We start from the raw sequence: 6,862 nt of genomic DNA on the forward strand, positions 1-6,862 counted from the left end.
AAGATTTATAGATCAATGTGGGGTTTTACAAATTTTCAAAACATTTGGTTCTAGAACATGGTGCACGAAAAAACTTTTCGGTTATCGAGTCGCACACCACTTGGATACCTTTTAATGTCTTGTCCTCGACAAAAACGAACAAACACACAAAAAAAGATTTATTTACTCTTAGTAAGTGGATAATGTGTTAATATTTACTTATAAATATTTTTGAATACTACAGCAAAATATTCAAAAAACAAAGAGCAATACATTAGTTCATAGTTTGACTACATAGAAGAAATACTTTCATTAAGAATAAATAATATTCACTAGTTTTATCCCCGTTAAGTTTTTTTTTATCAACTTTGAAAGACATTGGGTATATTTAAAAAATAACTTATTTTTAGAAACTCTAGCTGATTGCTTACAAGCAAAATTATTAGAATTTGAGTTGCTCCTAATTTATTTTGTAACAAAATTGAGCTTTCAACTTTTGAATAAAAAAAAACAAACAAATAAAAATGCGCTTGAATGGAATTCTATTTATTACAAGTATGTAAGTATTATAAGGAGTATTATAAGTAATTAGAATTAATATAACTTAATTTCAGAAATTTAGACGGACTAGTTAATAATAATGTCAGGTTAAGTAAATACAATAATATAAAAATAAAGTTAATAAATTTTCAAACTACCAATCGGATAAGTAATTTTTGTATATTCTTATTTGTATATATGTAAGGTAATTTCATTAGATTTTCAAACTGTTTATAATTTAAAAAAATTTCAGGAAGTTGATAATTTAAAAAGTAAACAATTTTAATTAAACCTTTATATTATTTAATGCTTTATAAGTCTAGGTCTTTCAACCAAACTTTTTGAGCGTTTTTATTTTTTCATTCAATAAAAAACATAAATTTTACATAAACAAAATATTAAGTTATTTTTAAAAACAAAATCTAAATGAATGAAACTTAACCAATTTTAACGGTAAAACTAAGTTGTTAACCTCTGTCAGGTTTTAAATTTTCTGCCTATTACAATATACGAAGTTATTTTTGATAGTAATTCAGTTTAGTTAGTAATTTATTAGTAATTGCTTAGTAGTAATTTTGAGAAAATATTTTACATTACTAATGTCCAAGCATTTTGTAATTTTTCATATGAGTTATAACTATTTTGTTTAAATTTTCTATATTTTTTATAAAGTATAGAGCCTAGAAATATTTGGTTCGTATGCTAAGAGTATATATTTCAATGTTGTGTTTTAGACTTGATTGACTTAATTTAATATATTAAAACTTGATTAACAAAAAACATAAATAAGACAGGTTAGCCTTTAACTGTAGTATACAATGTAATGAGAAAAATACATTAAAACAGCTAAATAACTCTATTTGTTTATTCAGTTTTATTAAACTTAATAGTACATAAATGATCGAAGAGAAAGTAATTTAAGTTAAAATATATAAAAAAATATAAGCTCAAAGATATTAGTAGCAAGTTTATGACTACCAGTTTTCATTTTTAAGTTTAAAGTTTTAAGCCGCTGCTTGAAGTTTTGATAACAAACTTTCCTTTATTACTAAAATACCATTTTTTTATTCTCATCTAAAGTTTTTTGAAATCATGGTTGCTATGAACAAAGCGTTCTCAACACTGAATGTTTACCTAACGTACGTTTGTTTCTTTTAAACAAGATTTGCGTTTGAGTAGTTTTTCTTAATACAACAAGTGAAAAATGGCAACTCTTACCAAAATAAAAGTCAAGCGTTAAGTAAGATTATTATTAATTTTTAAGTAAGATTCAAAGAAAGTCTTTTTTCACAAAGGTTAATAAAGAACAAAACATTAAGTTTGTCAAACTGTTACATGTGCTTTTTCTTTAAACACTTATATACATTACACTTCGTGAACTTTTGTTTTACAGTAGAAAACATTGCATTTTTATATATTACCTTTATGTATTTTAAGTTTAAAATGTCTGACCTGACTTTACCTCGTCAAAAGTTGTTGCTTATAAGCTCTCTCGCGACATTAAGGCTAAACGAAGCTAAAGTTTATCTCAGCTAAAACTTTAAGACAAAATTAGTATAAAAGAAAAACTTAATTTCACGTTCAACCAAAATTTACACTTGAAATCTGAGTGTTTTAGCCGTTGCTATTAAAGTTAGGGATACGGGCTGATACAAAATCAAAACTAAAATAAGTTGACTAATCGTACAATAAAAAAATATTTTGTTACTCGTTGTTACTAATTGGCCCATGAATCTAATTAATAAAGATTTCCTGTGGAAATAATTGTGCAAAACATGTCAAGTGTAATAAACCGAACGTACGCAATACTTTTTTTTGATATTTTTCTACTTAAATACTCGAGTTATTTGTAATTTATTAGCCTTTGAACACTTTCTTAAACAAAATATTCGGTAAAACTTCATAGTAACTTTCAATCAAACTTATTTAAGTAAAAATGTTATTTGCGAGTGTGTTTTGTTCATTAATTACAATTAAAAAAACTAAAACTATGCGGAATTAAAAAAATAAAGTTATTACAAGTCTTTTTAATGTTAAAAAAACAAGTTAGCTGTTTGGGTAAAAAAAAAACATTTGAGAAAATGAACATGCAAAAGTGTTTACTTTAACTGTAATTAGGTAAATTTGAAGAAAAAGTGCACCAACACAACAAGTTGAGCAATTAAAACAACTCAATCACACGTCTAAAACAACTTTCAACAAACAAACTAAATAGTCACTCGTCCCAAACCCCACCTTCCAAGGCGGCGTTCAAAAGCACGGTCTTGTCACTGGCGGGCCGGATCATCTCGAAGTACTCCAGGAAGTCTTTCAAGGACCTGGACACCGCCTCGGGGTGCAGCATCGTCCTCTTGCCGTCGACCTCCAACCAAAACCTGACGACGCCCTGGCCGAAAAGCTTGCGGCGGTCTTCTTTAGTGAAACCGTGCTTCTTCAAGAGCTTGTTCAGGTGGGCGTTGCCCGTTTCTGAAACGCTCTTCCGTGTGAGTTTCGCCCAACTTGAATGCGAACAAGGCAGGGAGAAAATTTTTTTGTGCTGCACCGTCGTGGAGTTTTTCGTCAGTTGGAAGCAAGCTATGAACTTTATGGTGAGTTCTGTCATTGTGTTTGACAAGTCTGTTTGTTTGAAATTTCGTTTAGTTTAAGCTGTATAGTAGTCTATTACACTTTGTTTGTAGAAAAACAGTAAAATTTTTGAGTTCGACCTTGAACTTAAAACGAGTTCAAATGAAAATGCAGCCAAATAAAAGCTTAATTAAAATTGTCGTAAAACCTAAACTTAGAATCATATGAATGTAACTAAGATAGGTGTAATGAGCATTTTGTTGAGATTAAAAAAACATTTTCTTAACAATCTTCTTTCAAATAAAATGAAAAAATATTAAGTTTTGGTATAAATTTTATTGATTATGGTACTTAATGCTTTTTTAAATATTTAAAATATTAAACCTACTGTTTAAAGTTAATTTTTATTATTACATAATGTTAAATAATTCAACTAGTAAATAATCTTTCTTTAGTCAACTTTAAATTCATATTAAGTTCTTTTGACATAAATGGTTTTTTCTAAAACTAACTGCAAAAATTACTGCTTTATACTTGTCTTCAAGTATAAATAGTTCTCTTACCTAAGGGTGTAGAAAACAAAACCATAAAGCTATAAAGCTAGGTTAGGAGAAAAGGTGACTAGATTTAGTAAAAAAAACATTTCATTTAATACTAAGGATTCAGTAACTTAATTTTTTGGGATACCAAGTCATTTTGAAAACTTGTTGAACTTTGTTATTATTATTACTTTTTGAGTTCTGCTTTCAGATATTATATTAAACGGTGTACATCAAGTATACAATCTAACAAGAGTTTATTTTGCATACAATACTTTTAGCTTATCAATAAGTTATCAGTATGTAGTAGCTTTAATAGTGAAGGTATAAAAACATCAAAAAAAAAATTATTTGTGTTTTTATTTATAAAATATAATGTGTTCGTGAGATACAAAATCTAAGTTATTATTTTAATCAATTGTAGTATAATAAATAAGTAAGCCCTAACAAAAAATCTCCCTAAGAAATTACTATTCTTTTGGTTTTAAACCATAACTACAAAAATTTAACTTCTCTGCAGTGCACAGCATGTCATAAACTTTTAATCATTTGTTAAAAATAAACTAGAACTAATCTAAAATAATTTGATTACTTTATTTGAATACGTCAACAAAAATAAAGATATATGTAATATTCCATGTACAAACTTTTAAAAAAGCTAAAAGCTTTATATGTACTAGATTAAATATTAAATGTTGATTTTAAATCTTTATATAAAATTAGTTAGTAGTTTTAAATAAGCAAACTGAGATACTGCAAAAAAAATCTTACTTATGACCACTAACTAAGTTTACAACATTAAGTTTTAAAGTAAGATTCTTAAAAAAGTTAAAAAAGTTATCTTAATTACTTTTTATTTATAAATTTAACTTAAACCAGTTTTATAATTTTCTTATCATACTAAACAGTAGCAATTATGAAATTAAAAATTATTATATAGTAGTTAAAACAGTTTTGGTTTAATCAAACTATAGTGAAACAAATTTAGTGTTGCTGTAGATCAATTAGCTTATTAAAAAAGTAATTACATAATAAGCTAGTTTGCTAACAATCTAGTTTTAGGAAAATTTAAAACATGTTTAAAATGTTTTTTTGTATAGTATAATGTTTGACGTTATATCGCTACTTAAAATTTTCAAATTTTCAGAACAGAAGTTCACATTGTTAGTTGATGAATACATTAAATAATACCTTGTAGCTACTTTTAAACTTGTTGAGGGAGTTTAGAGAAAGTTTCATAAAAGAATTTTAAATCTTTTTTAATTTTTTTTGAGAAAATCAAAAAATTGCTTTATGAAACTTTATCAAAACCGTCTGAAAATGCCTAGAATGTATTTTTGTGATGATTGCTACATGTACAAAAATTTTAAGCTAAAAGCTTAAAAGTTTAATTAATAAGGTCCCATACAATTTACATAGGGGTTGTTTTCAGAAAGTGTAAATAGCGCGACGGTGGTAAAAGCTAGGAAGCCATTTTTGTGTTGTTTGTTCATGTGATTTGCCAAGCACAAAAAGTTAAATAAAGCTAAACCCAAAGGTTGGGGCAGTAGATGCACTCTACTACCCTTCTGTGCACAGTATATGTGTATACTTTAGTACTGGTATTAAGTACGAAAATCATAAATTTACAAACTAAGTGTACTTGTAGAAACATAAAATAAATATCAATATCGATTACAATTATAGCTTCGTATAAACTCGAATGGCAAGAAGTTCACACCTTAAAAATTTGTAGTTTTTTATTGATGCTAATAAAAGTGTACTAATTCGTGTTTTTAAAGCATTTATTTAAACATTTACCAAAGCTCAAAATGAAAGAAAGTATAATGGAACTATTTACAAGAAGAGTAAACTCAAACCTACAATATAGTTAATGTTTTATAATACTAAATACAAAATACCAAACAAAATAATTACTTAGATAATAATAAATTAACTTAATTGAATGTTTTAACAATTATGTTTGACCGAATACTTAAATAAAATATTAAAAAACTAAATGCACACTTTTAACTCTTTAACTTTTTAACTTCTAATGTAGTTTACTTTAACCCACCATTCTACCAGTCAGTGAAGGCAAACGTAGAAAAATATTTTTTGAACTGGTAAAAAACATTCAAAGAGAACAGCAATCTAAACGACTAAATAAGAACAGCTGGCATACGGCGTAAAGTGTTTAAGTTGTGTAAATGAGAAAGTTACAAGCCTTCTACAGAGTCACTTAACTATTTTGTAAGAATTATTCACCTAATATAATGGTATGTACCAAGCTACAATTTTTGGGAATGGGTCAGAAAAGCACGGGTGAAACTTTAACACGGAGTGACACTTTAGCACGGAGTGACACTTTAGCACGATGTGACACTTTAGCACGGAGTGACACTTTAGCACGATGTGACACTTTAGCACAGAGTGTCACTTTAGCACGGAGTGATATTTTAGCACGGAGTGGCACTTTAGAACGGAGTGATATTTTAGCACGGCATCAGCTGTAGTTTTCTGACACCTACGCTCAAATTTTTGAGTATTTTATTAATGCTTAGGAATACAATAAAAAAAAACAAAAAACAATTAGTTAATATTAAGTAACTTTAGAACTTTAAAAATTATAAGAAAAAGTATCTTCCTATTTTTAAGCTAGTAGATGCTTTTTATAATAAAAGTTTTCTTTATATAAAATGCAAACAATCATTATTGCTAATTTTAAAGAATTTTATACTTTTTCAACTTTTGATTGTTGAAATTGTTTTTATGAAACTGAAGTGTAAGATTTTTAGGTGAGAGGTTTAAATGAACTAACATAATAAATTTAAAATTTTTCTTAATTTAATACTTATCTTATCGTTGTTATAGGTTGTTCAGAAATTTGTACAGAAACTAATCTGTTTAACTCAAATATATATATTTTTTTATTGGAATCAAAAGGATGGTAATTTGCTTACAATAATTAACTGATTTTTTTCATTTTGTAACTTAAAAAGTATTTAGTATAACCTTATACACATATTTTTAACTATTAAATCACAATAGAATAGTGATATTTATTAAAACATAACAAAATTAAAACAAGAAAGGCAGTTTTAGCTTGTATTTTGTGTATAAAGAGCAAAAATTATATAAAATTATATTTATTTTGAAATTTATGTAGAGCAAAAAGACTATTTTCATACTAAACGAGACTATTATTAGTTGTTAAATTTCAGAAAGACAGTAACGTGATATAACATTATGTACTAACC

The sequence above is a fragment of the Thalia democratica genome, chromosome 8 (genome assembly GCF_965202585.1).
Source record: "Thalia democratica chromosome 8, ktThaDemo2.hap1.1, whole genome shotgun sequence".
In the NCBI taxonomy this organism is placed as follows: Eukaryota; Metazoa; Chordata; class Thaliacea; order Salpida; family Salpidae; genus Thalia; species Thalia democratica.